The 25,493-nt window shown below is 37.1% G+C and overlaps 1 protein-coding gene across 1 annotated transcript in view; it reads left to right on the plus strand.

The window, feature by feature from the left end:
* The first annotated feature begins 214 nt into the window (after positions 1 to 214).
* ZZZ3 (zinc finger ZZ-type containing 3) overlaps positions 215 to 25,493 on the plus strand; it is a 116,114-nt gene continuing 90,835 nt past the window's right edge. Inside the window, exons 1-2 of the mRNA XM_081088443.1 lie at positions 215 to 338; positions 821 to 979. The gene's annotated coding sequence lies outside the window, so the exon portion shown is untranslated. The remainder of the gene's footprint in view (positions 339 to 820; positions 980 to 25,493) is intronic.

The raw sequence follows: 25,493 nt of genomic DNA on the forward strand, positions 1-25,493 counted from the left end.
GGCCGGGGCCGGGGCGGATCGCGGGGGTGGACCTCGGCGGCCCCCCGCCCGCGGGCGCTGCAGCGGCTGCAGTTACCAGCAGGCGGTGTAGTGAGCGCGCCTGCAGCCACCGCCGCCAGCCCGTCCCAGCGACGAGAGAGGAGGGGACCGGAAGGAGCCGCTGGTACTGCGGGAAGTGGCAAGAGCGGGAGGCGGGGACCCACCTGGAAGCGCCGCGGCCCCGCCGTCGAGCTTCCTGCGGCGGCGGCCACCCGAGCAAGTGGTGTGGTGGGGGTGGAGAGCGGCCACGGCGGCGGCACCTCCCCGAGTGGCCCGCGGAGACCTGCTCCGCGAGGAAGGTGAGAGGCGCTCGGGGCACGTGGTGAGGGCCAGACGCGGGGGAGGGGAAACGGGAGAGGAAGAGGGAACTCGGGGTACATTCGGCTCGGGACCCGGATTTGGAGTAGAGCGCCGGGAGGGGGTGGCCTGGAGGCGGCGGCGGCGAAGCCCCCACGTGGGGCGGGGGTGCGCGCGCACGTGTGCGCGGGCGAAAGGGAGCCGGGGAGGGCGGCGGGTGCGCGCGCGCGCGCGCTCTGTAGCGGCCCACGTGACGGGCACGCTGAGCATCGGCTTCCACGTGACAGGCGGGCTGAGGTGGAGGGATGCTGTGTCTGTAGTATAACTGGTCATTCAGGGATTTTAGGGTTGTTTGCTACTTATCTTTTATACTAGAGGAAGTAGGGTGAGAAATGTAAGGCGGATAAGACTTCCTGCCCTTTCTGTGTTGTACACAACATTCTTCAGTCGGTTCAGGAAACACTTTTTCACTGTCGAACTACAGATTTTCCTGTACCGCCATGTTCTTGGAAACTCGCGAGATGCTAGTGGGTTTGTATCGCGAGATCTCTCGATTCTCGCGGGACCTTGTTGGCAGAGCAGTTGCCCTGGATGGCGGAGCCCTGGGTTCCCGGGGCCTGGGACCTGCAACTCTTTCTACAAGGCAAGTTGTTAGGGAGGGGCCGGGAGCGAGTGCCTCTTGGTGTTGGGAGACGTGCTGTGTCAGCTTCCTCTAGTCTGGCAGGGAATACCTTGACCCCATTGAGGCGGGACGGTCTTCTCCTCACCCCCCTGCGGGCGCTCCGCCACCTGCACTGTGCGTCCCGCACCCGGGCACCCTCCGCCCCGCGCAGTCTTAGTTCCACCCCCGTCCCAACTCGCTGGAAGTCTGGAGCCGTGCTCGTGCAGACGTGATGATTCCATTGGATACTGTTACTCTTACTTTCAAAACGTTCTTGTTAGTTTTGCTCCTTGTTGCCATTTTCTAAATTCCAGTCCTGTTAACCATTCTGTCGCTTGTTCCTGCTGCGGTACCTTTCTCCACTGGCCGTTCTCAGGCGCTAAAAACAGAGCGCCTTTCATTTCTTCCTTCTGGGCATCACTCACTCCTGTTTATTTGGGCATTGATCATTCTTACTTTTGTGTTTACAATAACTTTTGGCAGTTTATGGAGAGACCCTTTATGTCTCTGACAGTGCCTGATATCAGAATAAAATTGTTCTTTTCATCTTTTGTACGTACGTGCCTATTGACTCATCATTACCGATAAGATTTTGATTACTGTGTTACGAGGTTGCCATCTTTGATGTTCAGGGATGGTTGTTTTAGGTTACATATTTAAAGTAATAGTGGAATGTTTTAAGTCAAGTTTTTAATTAACTCCTTTTCATAAACTTGGTTATCAGAGTTTGAGTTCAGTTTTTCTCCAATGAGTTAGTCATCAAATTAATTTTTCTCCCAACTCGAATGGCTTATCAAAAATGAATTACAGTAGACTTTTTTTCATATTCTTGCGCATTCTTTGGATTTATTTAGTATTCTCAGTGGGGAGTTAATTACAAAACGAACCAGATAACTAGGTAATCCATTCGTATATATTTTTTAAGCTACAAAAGTGTTACTTGCGTCTACACTTCATACAGAGAAGGCTCCCTGTTACACTCTACCAAATTGCCTTCCCCAGTCCTAAATCTGTGACCACTCTTAGCGGTAGTTGGGCCATTATTTCAGCTGTTTTCCGTGTATTAATTTGTTTTCTTAAGGAAACGGAGGGGTGTTGTTTTAAGATACACTATTACAACATTAGCAATCAGTACGATTTTTCCTACTCAACTTTTATTTAGTGATATATGCCTATTGTCTTGACTCATGCATTCTTGCTTTAAAAAATACATTTTTTGTTTGTACAGATTTTTGGGTGGTGTAATTTTGTGAAAGTATCTTGAATGATAGCATTATTTTTTGTGCTAAAGATTTAGTATCCTAGGAGCTTTGTAAAAATAAAGTTTATGTAAAATAGGACTTAAGGAAAAATATTTTATGACTTGGGATCTTTATTTTTATACTTAATATTTGAATTATATACTTACCCTTACATGCATATGTTTATATTTTATAATACTTACATATTCTAAACTATAAGAAAAGTATCTGTATAGTTAGTTTTCTAGAAGTTTTACTAGTAGCAGTTATCAGCTCAAAGTAATTGTTCTGACAGTGAAATATAGTGAGTGAGTTTAACAGAAGAATGGTTGATATATCAGTAGGTAGTATAAATATACATATAATTAAAAGTTGCTAAGCAGCATTTTACCATTGTTGTTTTTTTGTATTTTTTCTCCCAAATTTACCAGCATTATTATTTATTTGACCTGTCACATAAAAAGAAAAGTCTTGTTCTTGGGTAGTGTGGTTTTTCAATTGTAATAATTCAGGCATATTGGTTATAGTTAATAAAAGTTATATTTGAGAGAGATGTGATGTGGGAAAAAGGAAAAGGAGATATGGGAATGTATAGGTTGATACTGAAATGGAATTGGAGAAGTTGCAGAGTAAAGAGGATGGTAGAAGGTTGACAGAACCATGCTCCAAGAATAGACAGGCTCATGTTGGTTGTTGCAGGGCAAGCTGGATTGACCAGAATTTGGAATCAGCATTTGAGGTAATTTTTTTCTCTTAAATAATTTTGAAGACAATTTTCAATCCTCCCCCCAAATTGCCTGATAGCTATCACCTGTCATAAAAAGTCAGCAACTGAGGTTGATATTTAATTGAAGTTATACTTAGGTGTATAGCCCTCTTGTTAAATAACATTTATTGAATAAGTTTTATTATTTTTAAAAGGAAATTGTTGCCCTTGGCTAGGTTGCTCAGTTAGAGCGGCCTGCCATACTCCCAGTGTTTTGGGTTCGATCTCTGGTCAGGCCACATGCAAGAATCAATCAATGAATGCATACATAAGAGGAGCGATAAATCTGTTTCCCTCCCTACCTCCCTTCCCATCTTCCCTCCCGGGAGTTCCCTCCCTCCCTCTCTCCTTTCCCTTCCCCACACTTTCCCTCCATCCTCCTCCCCCTTCCTCTTTCTCTCTAAAAATCAATACAAAAATAAAAGTAGGAAATTGTGAAAATTACAATGGATTCAAAGGTCACAACTATAATGGCCTTTGCAAAGGCATCTACAAAGTTTTGCTTAGTAATTGGGTCTTTGGTAGTTCTCCTGTGCATCCGATCTTCACAATAATGTATGTTCCTTATGCCAACAACTTTGTTTTATAAACTGCTTTTTGTAGTGGGTGTTGGGAATTACCAGTCTTGCAGACTGTTACAGACTAAATTATCTAGTACTGGGAAGAAATATGCTGAGAAAATCCAAGGAGCAGGAGAAATGTAACTTACATGATTTGAATGTGCTCGAATAAAACTTAACCAAGACATTTTATTTTCCTTTTTGTCAATTATTACTGCTATAGAAGTGATCTATGACAGCTAATGAGCTTCAGTATTAGAGAAATGGATAACTGATAATATAATACTGATTTGTCCTCACTTGGGTTTTTTCCCAAAGGTCTAACACAATGTTAATTTCTATAGACCTGTAACATTGTAAACTATACATTGTAATGCCTATGTTACCTAGTAATTATACCAAGACTATAAGTTTTATTTCTTACCTTTTGAATCAGTGTCCAAGAGAGATTTCAGTGTTCAAGAGAGATTACATATTGACCAGAAACCTCAGTAAAAGTACATTGCAGCCCTGGCTGGTGTGCTCAGTTGGTTGAGTGTTGTCCTGTGTACCAAGGAGTTGCGGGTTGGATTCCTGTCAGGGCACTAGCCCAGGTTGTGGGTTTATTTCCTGTTAGAGTGTTTAAGGGAGGCAATCAAATCACTCTCTCTCTTTCTCTCTCTCTCCCTCTCTCATTGCTATTTCTCTCTTTTCTCTCTCCCTCTCCTCTGATCTCTTTAAAATCAATAAAAATGAAAACTTTTTTTGAATTTTTATAAGAGTTTATTTGAGTTAAGATCAAAATAAAAACATTTTTAAAAAAGTACCTTGCAGGTAGGTGCTTTAAAAAAATCTATCTAATTTCATATGAAAATTCAGTCTGTATTAAGCTACAAAGAATATTTGCTAGAAGACTTTTTGACTTTTATAGTAGCATTTAATCTAGATGTGTTACACATTGTGGTGCTAATTTCTGTAGCTAATACCTTGATAAGCACTGTAATTACACGTTAAAAAACAGTATCAGTAAATATTTCTCAAATTCCTAAGCCTCTACTTCTAAAACCATGCAATATGGACTTTGCTATTTTATTCAAACTTATTCTTCTCACCTCTTTCTGTTTTTCTTTTTAGCTGTTCTTTCTAATTTATGTAGGTAATTTTGCCTTGTCCGAGACAAGTGAGTTGAGTAACTTTCCCTGAGGTGACTTAAACTGTGTATTTTATTATTTATCACTTTTTTGGAATTCCAGTATATTTATTTGTTAGTAATTTAAGGACATTTTGAGTGCTAGTGATGACAGCTACTATAAACAGGGATCTTGAGCCTTCAAAATAACTAACCAAGTAAAATAAACCTATGGACTTTATTCAGACGCTGCTAATTGCAGTAAATGACTTTAAAGTTTGCAGCCCTAACAGGGTTGGTTATCTGATTTTTTTAGCTCACAGGTTATCCACAGAATTGGCCATTGGAGTTAGGCACACTGACAAGTTGAACTGTCTGTCATCTCATTTCAAGGGAGAAGGAAGAAGAGCTATTAAAAAGAAGATGGAACTATAGAAGTTAATAGTATTTTAAGGCCATTACCTGGAGGCAGTCTTAAAATCATTAATTTCTTAACGAATCTTATATTGTAGAGATGTATATAGTATGTGATGTGTCATAGTGGTAACATCAATCATAAATAAACCTTTATTCCATGTACTGTGTTTAAGGAAATAAGAAATTGGTGTCTTTTAAAAAGATTGTTATAAGAGTAACCTTTTTCAGAGCTTTGTTAATGCATTTCAGTTTCCTAAGAAATTCATTTACAGAACTCATCTGATGATACCAAATAAAAATGGTGCTGTTGTGTATGGAATTTTCTTTAATTTTATTGCCTCTGTCTACTTATTTCCTTAGTTAATATTTCAAGGGATTATCTTTCAAATAAGGTTCTATTTAATAGTATTTAATATTTGATGCTAATAGTAATTAACCAATTGTCTAAAGAACATTTGTTCTCTAGAACGTTTGTTGAAGGAATTTTCAAAAAAGATTAGAATTAGTAAATGTCCTTTCTGCATTATTCAGTTACATAGTTTTGAGCCCAGATATTGAGTCTTTATCCTCAGCACACTGAGTGTCCCAAGATGAGAAATGTTTCATATTGTTACTTTGCTTACCTCAGTGTTTCTCAACCTTCCTAATGCCGCGACCCTTTAATACAGTTCCTCATGTTGTGGTCACCCCCAACCATAAAATTACTTTCGTTGCTACTTCATAACTGTAATTTTGCTACTGTTATGAATCGTAATGTAAATATCTGATATGCAGGATGTATTTTCATTGTTATAAATTGAACATAATTAAAGCATAGTGATTAATTACAAAAACAATATGTAATTTTATATGTGTTTTCCGATGGTCTTAGGCGACCCCTGTGAAAGGGTCATTCGACCCCCAAAGGGGTCGCGACCCACAGGCTGAGAACCGCTGGCTTACCTTCTTAGTTTCTTTTAAAATGTTAAGTTAAACCTCATGCCTCTTTGGTAGAATGATGGTAGGTAGTGTTTGATTTAGCTATAAAGGGTGTGTGTTTTAATGATTTTAATAGCTGGTTTGAGAATTTTAAAGCTTGGGAAATGATATAACTATATTAACATTTTGATAGGCTTCTTCCAGTATTCCAAATATATATGTCTTAAATTATTATAGATAAAACATTTAATTTCATGCCCAGTTTTTTAACCTAATGTTCATTTTCCCATTTTCACAGTCAGTCTTCATAATTATTATAATAAATGGCTGTATGATGTTCCATGTGTAGATGAATCATTTCTCCTGTTCTAACATTTTGCATATATAAATAACACTGTGAAGGATGTTTATACATGTTTTCTATATAAGTATTGCTGTCTAGTATATTGCCAGAAATGATTTTTAGCTCACATTTTAAAGGCTCTTACAACTAATTGTAATATTTATAAAAAGTATCAATTTATGTTTATAGTAAAGTGGCTGTTGCTCTGTACCCAACAATAAATATTATTTATAAAAACTTAATAGGGTGTAAGTCATACCACTTTTTTTCTTAGGTTACTAAGGTGAAACATTACTTGGTGGTTAATAGATGTATTCATTTTGTGAATTTTTAAGATAAATAATTTAAAAATTAATGTAAACATACCTTTTGACCTAATTTTGTACTACTACTAACTTATGAAATTCCTCCTCCAGAAATGTAATAAAAATGATTTAATGCTGTTTCTTTAGTTTTTCTAAGTTAGATTTAAATAAATTTAAGTTTTTAACCTCATTTGGCATTGGTGTGAAGTGAGAATCTGAATGTTTTTCCTCCAAATTGATAATTGTCTTAACTCTATTAAATAATCCTTTATGTTTTCATTGCTTTGTTTCATTTTTACATTTTAAATGTTTATAGTTAGTACTGTTTGTTTTTATTTGAAACTATAAAAATATTAACTGTTTTTTAGATGATTATTTGACATGTTTAATATAATTTGCTCTGGTCTCTTTATTGTTTCCTTTCTGATTGATTTTTAAGAGCACTTTATAAATTGAGGATAATAAAGCTCATTCTGTACAAAACAATGTTTTATAATTTCTTTTCTTATTAGCCACAATTTTTAAAATAATTCTTTTTCCATACTCCAGAATTAAGTAGAATTCAGTGAAGCAGTTTCTCCTTTCTTGAAGAGACAAAATATGAAACTACTTTAAGAGTTCAGTACTAGAGGCTATAAAGAGAAAAACTACTTTGGTAGATTTTTGTAGAATTAGAGAAATAAAATGCTAAGATCAGCAATTTAGGATGTGTGCTTAAGGTATTTCCTTTACTAAATACAGTAATAGACAAGTTGACCTCATATGCTTCTAATATATTTAATGACAAAGTGCTAATTGGTAGTTCTAGGACTCAAGTTATAGAATCACAGTATCTTTCTTCAGTTGTTAGGAACAGTGTGGTGCATTTATTGTAATTTAATGAATAATAGAATTTTAGATGACTCTCAGTGAGGACATCCATGTCAAGGAGGGCATTTTTAATATTGAAAGTTCTTATTGTTTAGAAAGGAGTGGTCTTTTTTTTTTCTTTTATGAAGTAATTATTCAAGATCTTAAAATAATCATTCTGAAAAGATGTATTTATTTACATTTTAAAACTGAAGGCTCCAAAGCTGCTATTTTAACATTTTCTGCTGTTTACACATTAGTGTGATTGCATTAATGCTAGGAAGAAAAATCAGATTAAATTTAAGTGAGAAACCATAGTAAATATGGGGGAAAAGATGTGTGTCTTGTGTTTGGGGTCACATAAAGAGAATTGCAGGTGAAGAGCTTGATGTGATGAAATTTCCTTCTACTTTGGTTTGGCATGAGATTTAAAGGGATTGGAACATAATCTATACCTTTTATTTCTACTGGAATTCAGCTACCCCATAAAGGGATGAGTTGATTTGTGAAATGGCACAGAAATGGTCTAGGAAATAGCAGGTGCAAACTTCTGGCTCTTATTTATCCTCTTTACTAGTTTTTTTTTTTTTTAATTGTTCAGAAGTTTAAGGGAAACAGATCAGCATTTTTTAAAATACATTTCTCATTAGTATGCAGATTAATGTATTTCATAAGAAAAGTGAGATAATGCTCTATTTGGCTTGGCTGTATTATAGAGGTATTTTCCTCCTGAAAAAGGTGTGTGTGTGTGTGTGTGTGTGTGTGTGAGAGAGATTTATCTACTGATATCCTTTGAGGAACTTGAATACTTCTCTATATTAACTCTCTAATTCTCTAGGCCCTCCTAGACCTCTAATTCTTAATCTTAACTCTCTCCACTGAATAGAATTTTAAAATGTTTTTTGCAGTAATGTTTTATTTCCTGAGGGAGAAATTTCCTTTCCCCCCCTCCCTGCTTAAAAAAAATAAAATAAATGTGATTAAAACATAATACACACAGAAAGTTCCCATAAGTCTACAGTTCAGTGAATTTTCACTATGTGAACACACCTGTAAGGAGTTGAACATTGTACAAAGCCCAGAAACTGTCTTGAGCCCTATTCTGGTCATGAAAACTCCCCTTTCCCCCATGAGAAACCACTATTTTGATGTCTGGTACCATAGAATAATTTTGTGTGCTTTTGAACTTAAATTTTTTATAAACATTACTGCTTCTTTATTCTGTTTTGATATGAGTAACCTGAGAAATCCTAGGACTCAATATTTATACCTGGAGATTTCAGCACTTTGAATTAGACTTTTTTCTCCTGACATTCAGTTTTCAAGAACTCTCTGGAAGGGAAGGGGTTGGTCACCAAAGAAAAGCCTTTGCTTTCAGATTGTGTGGTAGACCTGTTTGTGTGTTAATGTCATTGGTGGCCTACAACAGCCCCTCAGCTTTTATTTTATTTTTCCACTTAAATTTTTTGTTTTGAATACTTTAGTACAGCATTCCTGATGAGCTAATGGCTTTTTGGACTTTTATCCTATGACTTGGCAGCTTTCTTTTCATTCTTTGAATTCCTTTCAAGCAATTACTCATTTCCATTCTAATTTGACAGAAACCCTCTGGTATATCCTGTATTTTTTATCCCCAAGAAAAAAATCCCAGTTTAAGTTTAAGGCATTTTACTTTTAAAATACTTATTTTATATTTATGAGCAGTACAGAATTGTGGCATGCAGATTATAAAATCAAATTGTAGGCTAACTAAAAAGTTGAGAGTCAGCTGAGAGACTTGACTTAGTATTCCCTTTCAGACTGATTTCATGTGTAAGTGCAGTTTTCTTATCAGAAACCCTCCCTTTGTGTTTTCTATGCCTCCCATTTTACTTTCTTAATTTTAAAGAAAGGCATAGTAAAAGATTTATTACTGTGTTCATGCACATAATTTTTCTTTCAGATAAGTCTCATGATTAGCTTGGAAGATACACTTAATTTCCTTTATAAATAAATTTTGATTACTGTCAGTTGTTACTTTAGAGCCAGAATATTATAAATAGCTTATAGTTGTTGGAATTAGCTATTTTTTTTCAGAATAATTTAAGATTAACACCTACTTATATTTCAGACTCTCGTGATCTTGTATTTGCTGAGCTTTTGTGGAAATTTAAGCAAACGTTTTGACTAACATTTCTTTAAGAAGTTACGGGGTTTTTTTGGCTTGGAGATTTTTAAATGTCTGACTTTGGGAGGGACATCCTGTTATAGGAGAACATTATCTCATGAAGAATGAGGTAGAAAATAATTGACTTAGGTCAGTGGTCGGCAAACCTCGGCTCAGGAGCCACATGTGGCTCTTAGGCCCCTTGAGTGTGGCTCTTCCACAAAATACCACGTGCGGGCGCGCAGGTACAGTGCGATTGAAACTTCTTGGCCCATGCGCAGAAGTCGGTTTTCGGAAAGGAGATAGACGAAACAAGTATACAAGACGAGTGTGGATGGGAGAGTTGGAAGGGGTTGACCTCAGCGAACGTACCTCAATCAGATTGAGGATGTTTTTAGCAAAGGCCAGCTTAGGAGTACCCTAATTAAGTTAATAACAATGTACCTACCTAAATAGTTTAAGTTAAAAAGTTTGGCTCTCAAAAGAGAGTTCAATCGTTCTACTGTTGATGACTCGGTTGACTGATGAGTTTGCCGACCACTGACTTAGGTAATGGTTATGGAGTTTCCACTAGATTTGAATAAATGCTGTTTTTACTTGGCTAATGAGTCAGGATATTTTCCAGTTGTACCTAAGCCACATATATATAGGTAGATACTTCTCTTTCTGTAGTTAGCAAAATTTCACCAAAGAAATTCTGATTTATATGTAACTATACAGCATTGGTTCTCAAACTTTAACATGCATCATAATCACCTGGAAGGTTTATTTGTTTTTGTTTCTTAAAAATAATGGATGCCTGGGCGCCACCCCTAGAGTTTCAGATCTAGTAGGTTATGAGACCACACTTTGAGAACTAATACTAGGGTATAGTCAGGGCACCTATATTTAATCAAAGAAACACAAACACCTCAGAACTGATTCTGATGTACATCCTAACTGAGAACTTAAGAGCAGTAGTTCTCAAAATATGGGTTCTTGCCTGAAAGGTTGCCAGTTCCATTCCTGGTCAGGGCACATGCCAGGATTTCAGTCTCCATCCCTAGTGGGGGACATGCAGGAAGCACCTGATTGATGTTCCACTCTTGAATAAATGTTTCTCTTCCTCTCCCTCTCTCTCTAAAAATCAGTTTTAAAAATCTTAAAAAAAAAATGAGCCTGGGTCCAGCGGACTTTCACTCAGTGGTTGAGCGTCAACCTATGAACCAGGAGGTCACCAGTCTGGGCACATGCCCAGGTTGCGGGCTCAATCCCCAGTGTGGGGCATGCAGGAGGGAGCTCAATCAATGATTCTCTCTCATCATTGATGTTTCTGTCTCTTCCTCTCTAAAATCAATGAAAAATATTTTTAAAAAATATGTAAAGACTTATAAAATGAGCCTGGGAATAGCAGCATGGCATTACTTGGGAACTTGTTACAAATACAAATTCTCTCCAACTCAGATGGAACCCAGAAATCTATGTTTTGAACTAGCCCTCTAAATGATTCTGATGTGTGCTGAAGTTTGAGAACTGTCTAGTAACTCAAAAGTGCCCTTCCTGGTAACTCTCTGGGCATTTACTAGAAATGCAGATCTCAGCCCTAGGTGGTTTGCCTCAGTGGACAGAGCATCAGCTGGCGCACTGAAGGGTCCTGGGTTCAGTTCTTGTCAAGGGCACATACCTCGTACCTCCATTGCAGGCTTGATCCCTGATCCCTGACTTGAGTCAGGGCTCCAGATTAGGAGGCCACCAATCAATGTGTCTCTCTCACATTGATGTCTCTCTCTCTGTGTCTCTCCTCCTCCCTTCCACTCTCTCTAAAAATCAATGAAAAATATCTCTGGTGAGGATTAACAACAAAAAAATGCAACTTTTAGGACCTACCCAAATCTTCCCGAATAACAGAATCTCATTTTAACTAATTTCCCAGGCAGGTTGAATGTATATTGAAGATTGTGAAGGACTGCTCTGGATAATTTTTTTAAAAACATATTTTTATTGATTTCAGAGAGGAAGGGAGAGGGAGAGATAGAAACATCAATGATGAACAAGTATCATTTATCAGCTGCATCTTGCACACCCCCTACCGGGGATTGAGCCCGCAACTGGAGCATGTGCCCTTGACGGTAATCGAACCCGGATCTTCCAGTCCATAGCCCAATGCTCTATCCACTAAGCCAAACCAGCTAGGGCTGCTCTAGATAATTTTTTAAAATAATACTAATAAAATTTATTGAAAGTTTTCTGTGCTACATATATAGAAATACTGTATTCATTATTAGTTCTCACAACAACCTTTTAAGGATGCTTACCGTTACCCTTTTTCTGCATATGAGCAAGTTGAAGCAGAGAGGTTAAGTATCTTGCTCAGTGTAATACAGGTTCCCAATTCTGGGTCTGGGATATGAACCTAAGCATTCAGATTCTGTTTTTGGAGTTTGAGGTGTTATGGCCATTTATGTACATTTGTCTTTCCTTGTTCCAGCACCGTAGTATATATATTCAATTTTAATGAACTTCTTGTATCACATTTTACAGTGATACTTGAATTTTCTTCCAGATCTGTTGTTCGGGGACTGTTTTAAACATAAAAATAATCAGAACTGGAGTAGCTAAGATTTGAATACTTTGATCTTTAAAAATAGAATGCTTTTAAGTTTATTCATTGTGTTAGTTATCCAAACTTTTATGCTGCTTTATACATCTTGTTTTTGCATGTAATTTTAGTAAGGCTTTTATTTTATTTTATTTACTGATTTTAGAGAGAGAAAGGGAGACAGAGAGAAACATCTCTGTGATTGTTGCTTTCTGCATGTGCCCTGACAGGGCATGGAACCCTGTGTATGTGCCCTGAACCTGACCCCTTTTGGAGTATTGGACCACACTCCAACCAATTAAGCCACACCGACCGACCAGCACAGGGCATTTCTTAAAGTGTTTTAGATAAAGTTGTGTACTGTGGTGTCAAATAAACAAACTACTTTTGTTTAGTAAAGAGGACTATAATGTAATTAGGTACCAGGAGGCCCCAATATGCTAAAATTACTGGATTTGGAGTTCAATTCAAGTAACACATGCAGATTTGCATAACAGTAGATCTAAATACTGGTGTTATTGTCAAGGCAGTGTAAGGAAGGAGCTGAGCATTCTGGTCACCATATTAATTAGAAATTTTTGAGGGAGGATTTCTTTTTGAGTGTATAATTCCTTGATTTTTAGTAAATTTACAGTGTTGTGCAACTATTCCCACAGTCCAGTTTTAGAACATTTTCATCAACCCAAAAAGATTTATTTTTCCTATTTTAAGCCATTCTCACCTCAGCCTACTGTAGGTTAAAACCAAAAATCAGCTGGTGTGTTTAGAACAGGGGTGGAAAACTTTTTGACTTGAGGGCTACAATGGGTTCTTAAACTGGACTGGAGGGCTGGAACAAAAGCATGGATGGAGTGTTTGTGTGAACTAATATATATTCAAAGTAAACATCATTACATAAAAGGGTACAGTCTTTTTTTTCAATAGTTTTATTCATTTGCCCGTGGGCCGTAGTTTGCCCACAGCTGGTTTAGAAGCTCTTCAGAATAGTAACATGTTACAGGTTAGCAGTAGAAACCTACTTATAAACCAATCCTTTTTTTTTTCTTTTAAGAAACTGGAAATATATATTTTTATTCTAGCTATTCCTGTCAATTCAGATCAATACACTTGATTTGTAGGCTCTAAAGTGGTATCAGTGGTAGTGTTTAGGCCTAGGAGACATTCTTTCACTTAATTGGCTACTCACAATCTAATTTCTTTCTGTGAAGAAAATGAGAATATAATGAAGAGAAACTTGCTATTTATAGTTCCAGATGATACTGACAACTTTAGGGTTCTTGTCTGCTTGGTGATTGCTTTTTAAGTATTCCTGTTGTCTTGATCTGAATAACTCACAGAATGACGTTTTTTAAAAAATTGTTGATAGTATTACAGATGTCCTCCATCCCTTTCCCTGTGTCTCCCTCCTCCCAGCCCAAATGACTTTTTTTTATAAAAGCCTTTTCTTCACATGGTGTGTTTAAAGAATTATGAGGATAAATAGCACAGTATGCTGAATAAGATAGTTGGGTTTCCTGACTTTTTATGTTTTTCTAACCATGGGTTTTTATTGTATGTAGGCTCTTTTAACAACAACAAAAAATCCTGAGTATGTTTGGCATAATGTGATATGGTTGTAATTAGTGGATTAATTAAATAATTCACTAATAAAGATTAGCAGCACTTTTTTTTAAAATCCTCACTTGAGGATATTTTTCCATTGATTTTTAGAGAGAGTGGAAGAGGAGGAAAGACAGAGAGAAACGTCAGTGTGAGAGAAACACATTGATTGGTTGCATCTTGTGCGAGACCCAAGCAGGGTCTGGGCTGGGGAGGAGCCAGCAACCGAGATACTTGCTTTTGACCTTGAACCTGGGACCCTTTGGTCTGCAGGCCATTGCTCTATCCACTGAGCAAACCCGGCTAGGGCTATCAGATCTTTTGATAAATGCTTTGCTGGTAGTTTAAAAGTTGAAGAGAATTGCTGGTGTGAAATTGATTCTGACCAACATGGAACAACAGTGAGGGGCATATGGAAATAACCATTACTGAACATCTCTTTTGGGCAAACAGACTCATTTTATAGTTACTGCTTTGTGGTGTGGAAAAAAAACTGTGAGCTTGGAATCAGACCTGAATTTAACACATTGTTTGCAGGTAGTTTTTACCGCGCGCTAACAGATGGCGCGGGCCATTTTTGCTAATTTTTTGCACAATGGCAACGTTCAGTAAAATTACGATAACTTTAGTTTACGTATTTATACGTTACCCGCATTCTACCGCTAGTCTATAAAAAACGTATTAATACGTGTCCCGCGCTCTACTACACTGGTAGAACGTATAAATACGTAAAATGTATAAATATGTTTCCTGCATACAATGTGTTTTAATAAATCCTAGCTCTAGCATTTGTGAGCTCTGTAACTAAGCAAATTATTTATCTCTAAGCCTTGTTTTTCTTATTATAAATGAATAGAGGCCTGGTGCACAAAATTTGTGCACTGGGGGTAGTGGTGGGGGAGCCCTCAGCACAGCCTGTGCCTTCTCGCAGTCCAGGAGCCCTCAGGGGTGTGTCCGACTGCAGTGGAGGCGGGAAAGGCTCCCGTCCCGCCACTGCACTCGCCAGCTGTGAGTCCAGCTTCTGGCTGAGTGGCGCTCCCCCTGTGGGAGCACACTGACCACCTGCTTTGAGCATCTGCCCCCTAATGGTCAGTGAGTGTCATAGCGACTGGTCATTCTGTCGTTCAGTCAATTTGCATATTAGCCTTTTATTATATAGGATACTAGAGACCTGATGCATGAAATTTGTGCAAGGGGCTCATCCCTTGCCGCAGTGGCCGCTTGCCTCGGCCCTTGCAGTCCCAGCTTCGTCTATATGTCTGGAAGGTTGTTCCACTGTCCGGTCTAATTAACATATTATGCTTTTGTTATTATAGATAGTACTTTCTACTCACATATAGGATATATAAGGTACTTGATATAAAATAGGTGCTCAGTAAATGCTATTTGTTATTTTATTGATGTAGAAATGGAGGCTTAGAGAAGTTTGTTAACACTCTTAGTGACAAATACCTGATTTCATAGCTCATGCTTTTCCAAAACACTACTCTTTGCTTCCCAGATAGAAATGGAAGTCATGGGAATCAAAGGATAGTGAATGTGTCACCCTGGAGTTCATATTAGGTAGGAACTCATAGAGAAGCCAGTTTCAGAAACTTAGTAGAAAAGATTGGTAATGACCACAGATGGTATAAACAATCAGTATTGATAGAAGGCTCTTAAAAATGAAACCTGTCATTATAATTACAAAAAATTTCCATTGAGGGCAGAAAAATGTATGAGTCATCTAAAGGAATTATTATGACTTTAACGTAAGCCATTTCTATTTTGTTTAAATCCTCACCCTTGAGGATATTTTTCCATAGTTTTTTATTATATATTTTTATTGATTTCAGAGAGGAAGGGAGAGGGAGAGATGGAAACATCAATGATGAGAGAGAATCATTGACCCGCTGCCTCCTACATGCCCTCTACTGGGGATTGAGCCTGCAACCCAGGCATGTGCCTTGACTGGGAATCAAACCGTGACTTCCTAATTCATAGTTTGATGCTCAACCACTGAACCACGCTGGCTGGGCTTTCCTTTGATTTTTAGAGAGTGGATGAGAGAGGGAAAGACAGAAATATCAATGTAAGAGAAGCACATCGATTGGCTGCCTCCTGGATGAACCCTGACCAGGGCCAGGGCCTAGGCTTGGGAGGAGCCTGCAACTGAGGTATGTGCCCTTGACTGGAATCAAACCCAGAATCGAACCCGGGATCCTTTGGTTCACAGGCCGATGCTCTATCCATTGAGCTAAACCAGCTAGGGCAAACCAAATACTCTTATAGCTTTAAACTTACAAGTCTGATCAGTTACTACCTTAAATTTAAAATCATGAGGCTATCAGATTCTGTAATATTAAAATTTTCTTAAATATTACAAGAACTTCAAGAAAGAATATGTATAGTTTTAAGCTTAACATGGAAATATTAATATCATGAGTTAGATATACTTAATTTCTGTATTTAATTCTAATTCATTTTGGAGGTTGGTTAGTCACTTAAGGGCAGTGTTTTGTTGTCTCAAGCAGTGGGAAATTTCTGTGATCATCAGCCTGACATTGGCGCTGGAAGCTGCCTTTGTCCAGGTGATTTTTTTCTCATGCACACTAAACCTCTAACAAAAATTGTCCCTATACTTCAGTGTGACTCCAAGACAGTGCCCTTTGGTTCCTTCTAAATTCAAGTTTAAGTCTTTTGTAAATATTTCGTAACTCCCTTTTAATTTTATTGTCTGATCAAGTTCTGTAAATCTCACCTAGGTTGCTTTACCAGTTTGGATTCCTAGAAACCATTTGCTACCCATCAGGCTAATGCCACAGGTTTTAAGTTACATTTAAATGACACAAAGCAACTGAGAGGTGTGGATAACTTTCCTTAATTTGTAGTGACTCAGAGTATGCCAGAAGACTATAAACAGGCAAAAAGTCTTACAGAAAATAGTAGTTTTGGGTATTATTTTCCATCCTTGGAGGTGAGGTAGAGAAATATAGGATATCTCATCAGCATTAAGAATATTACATTAATAGGTATAAAGTAACTTTTAATAAAATGTTACAAAGGTTCATTGTGAAACTTAAAGATGTGTCTAAATAGGTTATTTTTGTTCTTGTCCTTTGAACGACCCTTTCACAGGGGTCGCCTAAGACCATCGGAAAACACATATATAATTACATATTGTTTTTGTCATTAATCAGTATGCTTTAATTATGTTCAATTTGTAACAATGAAATTGGGGGCCACCACAACATGAGGAACTGTATTAAAGGGTCGCGGCATTAGGAAGGTTGAGATTCACTGCTTTAGATATACATTTGTGCTTATAAAATTTCTGAACAACTCAGCAGTCAAGGATAGATAATTAAAGCAACTTTCAAAATTTTGCCTTAGACCACAGGCAGGAACCTACAGTGTGAGTTGCTTAGAAGTAAGGAATTTTAAAAAGTATGAAATTTGGCCGAAACCGGTTTGGCTCAGTGGATGGAGCGTGGGCCTGCGGACTGAGGGGTCCCGGGTTCGATTCCGGTCAAGGGCATGTACCTGGGTTGCGGGCATATCCCCAGTGGGAGATGTGCAGGAGGCAGCTGATCGATGTTTCTCTCTCATCGATGTTTCTAACTCTCTATCTCTCTCCCTTCCTCTCTGTAAAAAATCAATAAAATATATTAAAAAAAAAGTATGAAATTTGATTTAAAAAGTTCATTTCATACTTTTTCAATTAAAAAGTTCAATATAACAAAAGTCGTATTGGTGAATTCTGTTTAATATAAAGTTACTAAGAATAAAAATGAATTGCACTGTTCCTTCAAGGAGCCTATAATCAAGTAGGACATAGAGTCATATCAAACTACATTGTAAATTCTGCGATAGAAGAATTAGTTATGATGGAAGTAAGGGAGAGAGCAGTTAATTCTGATGGATCATTGAATTGGACTTTGATGAATAATTTTCCAGAAATTGAAGGTGGGGGAAAGTTGTACTTTTTTTTTTTTTTAAATTAGGGGACTGAAAAATTAGAATCAAGGCTGTGTTTATGAAGACATATATTGTGAACAGATAAATAATAGATAGGAATAGGAGATTAATTAGGCTATTACACTTATTTAATGGGGTGATGATGGCCTGAACTGAAGCAACAACACTGGGATAGAAAGAGTGGGCAGTTTTTTTTGAGACATTTTAGAAGAATAAGTAGGGTTTGTTGATATTATATTTTAGAAAAAGGAAAGAGTTAAGATATCTCAAAGGTTTTTAAGTTTGGTGGTTAGATATGTCATTGAAATTGTTGACAGATAATTTTGGGGAGTTAGGAAGAAAATGAATAGGGAGTTGTACTTATTGAATACAAGGTACTTTTGGGACATCTAGATTGAGCACTCAGAATATGCTAGTCTGAAGTTTGGGATGGAAGTTGGGGATAGATATATAAACTATTTATATGTCAAAATTATTTGAAAGAGAGTTATAATAACTTCACCTATGGAAAGAGGATTAGAAAGGGACGTACATTTTTTGGGCAGCAGAAAGGAAGAGTCATAATGCATGAAAAAATTGAGGGTCAGAGACTTGGAAAATTTTTACCTTCAAGTAGGAGGAAAACTAGAAAGAAGCAGAGGTGAAAGATGAGAGTTTCAAAGGAAGGAAGTGATGACTTGGTTGGTTATAAGCTTCAGAGGGATTATGGTGTGGGGACTGAGAGAGAAACCTTTGCATTTGTGGGTGGAACTAGTTGGATTTGATGTTCTTAGGAGTTTGGTTTTATATATTATAGAGATCCAACTGTGGTAATCTATAATAATAAAAGCATAATATGCTAATTAGACCGGACAGCCAAACGACCTTCCGGACGTCCTTCTGGACAACCTTCCAGACAAAGCCGGGGCTGTGAGGGCCGAGGCAAGCTGCCACGGCTGCAAGGGCCAAGCCCCTTGCATGAATTTCGTGCATCAGGCCTCTGTTGAGATATAAAAAGATAAAAGGCTTTAGTGATAAGTATTTGAAATTAAAACCAGAAATTAGACTTCGATAAGGCAGGACAGTTTAAAACTTGCTTTTAGTAGGGAAGCTTGATGACACTTGACATATCTTTTTTCCCTGTGATGATCTGTGTTTCTCAGTTAATTATTTTTTACACTGTGGGTTCTCTTACTGTGGGAAATGGTGCCACACACTTAAAACAATGGAATAAAGTGTTTCTTGGCAATAACTCCTGTGGGATATGTTTAGTCTCAAGTTATGATAATCAAGTATTTGGTATTTGGCACCTGTGTGTTTCTCTGATATATGTTGCTACCTCACTGTCAAATTACCCTGGTTTTTCAAATAAGAAAAATTTCCTTAGTTAAAGTCAGAATCAGCATTTATAATAATTTTGTAACCTTGAGTAGAATATCAAAATGCCCTGTTAGAGTTTCTAGCAAGTGTCTCTTTTAACCTTTATTGATTTCTGCTATACAGGGTAGGGCAAATGTAGGTTTACATTGTTCATATGGAAAATAATGCAATAATAAATAATAATACAAAAATAAACTCTGTTTCGTGTACTCACAATTGTACTACTTTTTACCCTATATGACATGCCATCTTCAGGTTTGATTTTTTTTTTTTTAATGTGCAGGAATTAATAAAAACTCTGAGACCCTTTCCACCCACACACCTCCAGTTATTCTTTGAAAGAAAGTTTATTTTATTTTAATTAATTTATTTTTTCCATTACCATTTATCTCCTTTATGCCCTTTTCTGTCTCTCCCCTCCCCCCAGATTTTTCATTTTTTAAATCAAAATATTAGATTAAACTTCATTTAAAAAGTTGATTAGGTTTATTAGAAAAAACTAAATGAAATAATAAGTTGGTTAGCACAAGGCACATGTTCCCAACTGAGCTTTAATAAGGTTGTGTCCTGCCTTCTTTCAGCAATCATATGGTAAACAGTGTTCTTTTCATGGTCATATACTAAATAAGGTGTTTTAAAACAGAAACACACATAAAGCAAGGTTATATATTGTTCGGCTGATGAAAATGTGACCAGAGATTTGTAGGAACTTCACCCTGCATTTCCCTTAGGAGAAATGGTTTCGTATTGGCTAATTTAGAGTTTGTGGCAGCTTAATAGAACATAAATACTGAAAATAACAAGATTAAACTATATGATATTTGGTTATGGCAGTTAAAAGTTTTTGAAATGTTGAAACTAGTTTGGGAACTCCTTAACCTCCACTATAGATTCTTAGAGGTGGTGGAGCATCCACTTAGCGGTGGATTAGTGTGCTGGTAAAAACTTTTTGTCCTCTCTGAGAAAATGATGGTAAAAATACAAGAAATTAAAGGAATTGCTATAGATTTGATAAGATTCAAGGTCTTTGCATTTTGATATTAGCCCTTGACGTTGATATCAGAAAATATTTCTGATGAGAGCACTCTCTCCTGAGAGAGGAATGCCTTATATTGGTTTGTCCTATCTTAATTGTATTATTTGCTCTTAAGACTTTTTCTTGATTGTTGCACTGATCAAAACCATTGAAAATTTTTAGGACAGATGGAGCATGGTTTTTAGAAAGGGTGAAATAATCCTTTATACCTGTGACTGGATTTTAAAGAAACTGATGTTGAATAACATCTTTAAAGATAAAAATCACTGAATAAAATTAATGAAAATTTAGTCTTTTCTCTAAATTTTACTAATTGACAAATTCATAACCATTCTAAGTACAGTATTATGAAATTTGAATGTACAGTCTTTATAAATGTAAGACCTGTTTTGTACTTTTTGAAAGCAATCACTTACGAATCGTAATTATATTGCCCAGCTGGCGTGGCTCAGTGGTTGAGCTTCGATTTATGAACCACGTGGTCATGGTTCCATTCCCTGGTCAGGGCACATGCCTATGTTGCAGGCTCGATCCCCAGTGTGGGGTGTGCAGAAGGCAGCTGATCAGTGATGCTCTCTCATCACTGATGTTTCTGTATATCTCTCTCCCTCTCCCTTCCTCTTTGAAGAAAAAAATAAAGAATTGTAATTTTTTGTAAATATTTAAAAAATGCTGTATTGTGGTTAGGCAGCTTTGAAAAATAGCTTTGGGGCCGAAACCGGTTTGGCTCAGTGGATAGAGCGTCGGCCTGCGGACTGAAAGGTCCCAGGTTCGATTCCGGTCAAGGGCATGTACCTGGGTTGCGGGCACATCCCCAGTAGGAGATGTGCAGGAGGCAGCTGATCGATGTTACTCTTTCATCGATGTTTCTAACTCTCTATCTCTCTCCCTCCCTCTCGTAAAAAAATCAATAAAATATATTTAAAAAAAGAAAAAAAAAGAAAAGTAGCTTTGGTGAGGAAAACTGCAAATTGATTAAAGGAAAATATTTATAAAAATTGAAGATACTAGGGATCTTTATATCAGACATTTCACATAGGTCTTGCTGAATTATTAATATTTAACTTGCAACTGTCCATTAAAGATAAATGGTTGTGCAGAGCTGAGATGTCTTAACTATGGTAAGTGCATAGTACAAAACATGCTTAATTAATGTATCTTGAAATGAATCAGTCTTCTATTCCAGGAATAACCAAGCTAGTTTGGACCTATGAATGATACACAGATGCTTCCTCATCTCATTTCCTATAAGTCATCAGTCAACTAAGGAAATTTTTTTTTTACTTATGAAATTGAAAAGTTCAGATTGTTTATCTGGCTTCAGATAAAACTAAATCTAAGTGTTTAAATGATATTCTCTTAGGACTGTCTCCTTCTGTTGGCTTGGTCACTGACAAAGTTTCAGCCTTATGTTTTGCTCTCTAGAGAGAATTATGTGTTAGGCTGCCTCATTAGCCATATAACATCTCATGGAAGGACTACGATTGGTCCTGCTTTCATTGTATGCTGTGTATGTGTGTGTGTATACGCATGCATGCATGCGTGCACACATATACATGTGTACATGTAGATGGGGTCAGCCATGCTTACTAGTAAATGAACTGTATTACCTCATGTTAGTTTTACCTGTTCTTGAATTTTACATAAACAGACATAAAGTAGGCTCTCCTTTGTGTCTTATTTGGCTAAACAGTATGCTTGTGAGTTTTATATTGTTGCATGAACTTTTAACTTATTTTCATTGCTGTATACTATTTCACTATGTGACTAATCAGCAAGTTAGACATCTTGTTGATGGGCATTTAGGTAGTCACAAATAGTGCTGCTATGAGCATTGCTCTACATGTCTTTAGATGTACATATACATGCATTTTTTTTATATGTATGCATGAAATAGAAATTGGGTATATACCTAGGATTGAACTGGTTGGGTCAGACAGAGTGTATTTATTGAACTGTAGATATGCCAAATAGTTTTTCAAAGTGGTTGTATCAATTTACACTCCTGCCAGTAGCATATCAGAGTTCTGGTGCTCTACATTCTTGTTAATATTTGGTTTTGCCTTTTTAAAAAAAAATTTATTGTTGGTTTTTGTTTCTTTGATGACTGATGAAGTAGATCATCATTTCATGTTATTAGCTAATTGTATCTCTATTGTGTATGAAATGCCTGATCTTTGCCCATTTAAACAATATTGGGCCTTAGCCAGTTTGGCTTAGTGAATAGTGTCGGCCTGCCGACTGAAAGGTCCTGGGTTTGATTGAGGTCAAGGGCACGTACCTCAGTTGTAGGCTCCTCCCTGGCCTGGGCCCTAGTCAGAGCAAGTGCGGGAGGCAACCAGTCAACGTGTTTCTCTCGCATTGATGTTTCTCTCTGTCTTTTTCTCTCTCTCTTCCACTCTCTAAAAATCAATGGAAAAATATCCTCGTGTGAGTATTAATAACAACAAAAAAGCGATAAAAAATATTGGGTTCTCTGTCTTGTTGTTATGGTTTATATGAATTTTTGAAGTAAATGTATTTTAGGCATGAGTTGCAAATATTTTCTTCCACTCTGTGGGTTAATATTTATTTTGTTAAGTGTTGATGTTTTTTGCTCGGACAGAAGTTTTAAACTATAATATAATCCAATTGATCCATTTTTTTAAAAACTATTTTATGTGAATTGTTTTATAGGGAGATCTTTGCCTACTCCAAGATCATGGAGATGCTCTCCTATTTTTTTTCATTTCTAAAAAGCATTATTTTTTACCCTTAACATATAGATCCATTGTCTGTCTGAATTGATTTTTGTGTATGACATTTGATAGTAGTCTAAAACACATTCATGTGGGTATCTAGTTAATCCAGCATAATAAATTGAAACTTTCTTTTTCATTCTCCTGTAGTTTCATCTTTGACAAAAATCAGGTGACCTTTTGGTTTTAAAAAAGTAGTTGTTCCTTTTATTATTATTTTAAAAAATATTTTCATTGATTTTTTTTTTTTTTTTTTTTTTTTTTTTTTTTTTTTTAGAGAGGAAGGAAGAGGGAGAGAGAGAGAGGAACATTGATATGAGAGCATTGATTCAGTTAACTCCTGCATGCCCCCAAACAGGGATCAAGCCTGCACCCGAGTATATGCCATGACCATATGCCATGATGGGAATCAAACCAGCAATCCTTCAATGCACGGAACAATGCCCAACCAATGAAGTCACACCAGCCAGGACAAAAAAGTTGTTATTCCTTTTTTTTTATTGATTTATTTTTAAAAATATATTTTTTATTGATTTCAGACAGGAAGGGAGAGAAATAGAAACATCAGTGATGAGAGAGAATCATTGATCCGTTGCTTCCCGCAGCCCTCTACCGGGGATTGATCCTGCAATCCAGGCATATGCCCTGAGTGGGAATTGAATTGTGACCTCCTGGTTCATGGGTCAGCACTCAACTACTGAGCCACACCGGCTGGGCTAGTTGTTTCTTTTAAACATTTAAAAATATTGTCAAGACTAAAACCCAAAGTAAAAGTAATTCTAGATGAAAAAATTGTAATTTCGATAATAAAAATTCTATGTTTAATAATGCATCAGTATTAACTAATTGGCTTGATTCTCTAAGTTTTCTGTTCTGGGGGTAAAAAGAAGACAAATAAAAATAAATAAATAAAATGATGTGCACTTTTGGTATCAGGCCTTATGCACTGCCTTGTGTTTGGGTCTCACATTTCTCCATAGATAGATTCATATCTCTCCATAGATGGATATCCTTTCCCTCTTTATGAACAAAGAGAGGGAATGACTTTGCAGGAGAAACTGACTTACAAAGAAATATAAAACTTGTATAGTTCGGTTCAGTGATGCAAGAAACATATTACAGAAAACAATAATAGTACTGTCAAAATATCTTTCCTTTAATAAGCACTGGGCTATTTTTTATTCTTACAGATTTTGTGTAAGTATAAAGTTGGTGACATTCTCAAGTAAATATGTATTTCATGTTCTGGCAAACTTGAATGTTGACAGCCATTGGGAAGAAGCATTAACTAATATAGGTCATGTATCAATCTATTTTTTTTCATACACAACCTATCTTATTTTCTTCTGGAAGGAGTTCTGTTTTTATTTTTTTATATTTTTTAAAAAAATCTATTTTTTTTGATTTTTTTTACAGAGAGGAAGGGAGAGGGATAGAGAGTTAGAAACATCGATGAGAGAGAAACATCGATCAGCTGCCTCCTACACACCTCCTATTGGGGATGTGCCTGCAACCAAGGTACATGCCCTTGACTGGAATCAAACCTGGGACCTTTCAGTCTGCAGGCCGACGCTCTATCCCCTGAAACAAACTGGTTAGGGCTAAAATATTTTTTAATTTGTTTTTTATTTATTTCAGAGAGGAAGGGAGAATGAGAAAGAGATAGAAACATCAATGATGAGAGAGAATCGTTGATTGGCTGTCTTCTGCATGCCCCTTACTGGGGATTGAGCCCACAACCTGGGCATGTGCTCTTGACTGGAATTGAACCTGAGATTCTTTGGTCTGCAGGCTGACCCTCTATCCACTGAGCCAAAGTGGCTAGGGCTAGAAATTTCTTCATTTACAAGTGTTTATAGAATTACTAGTAGCCCGGTGCACGAAATTCGTGTACATTGAAAGGGAATTAATTAGAGGAACGTAATTTGGACTCACCATCTAATATCAATAATATGTGAGTGTGAGGCAGTCTGCGTTTCTGAAATTCAATGACATGAATTTTAGCTATTACTTTGCCAAATAAATGGAATTTACAGATAATCATTTAAAAGAGCATTCAGCTTAATATTAAAAACAAGTCAGGTCTGTTTTCAATTTTTTGCCAGCCTTGTAAATTGTTTGCAATATCTGCCCATTTGGGGTTGCATGTCATGGTTATGAATAAATCAGGCTTGCCATACTTCGTTACAATTGCCATAGCATCCTGGTACTGCTGCTGCATATTTCTGGGACTACCCTCAGAAGATGATGGAAGTATTATCATTTTACCAATAGGCACATTGTCATTTTTATATCTAGATTTGAGATAATCCATCAAACCACTATATTTTTCAACTCTCAACTTAGATTGGTTTGCTTTGATGAAATTTATCCTATTTGCCTCCATTTTTGAATATGAATCCACGATAAACTGTTGAGTTAATTTTCCTGCATTTGAAATAGGATTAAGCCCTGGCCAGTTTGGCTCAGTGGATAGAGCGTTGGCCTGCAGACTGAAAGGTCCCAGGTTCGATTCCGGTCAAGGGCATGTACCTTGGTTGCAGGCACATCCCCAGTGGGAGGTGTGCAGGAGACAG

This window comes from Myotis nattereri (genome assembly GCF_964212035.1).
Source record: "Myotis nattereri genome assembly, chromosome: 3".
In the NCBI taxonomy this organism is placed as follows: domain Eukaryota; kingdom Metazoa; phylum Chordata; class Mammalia; order Chiroptera; family Vespertilionidae; genus Myotis; species Myotis nattereri.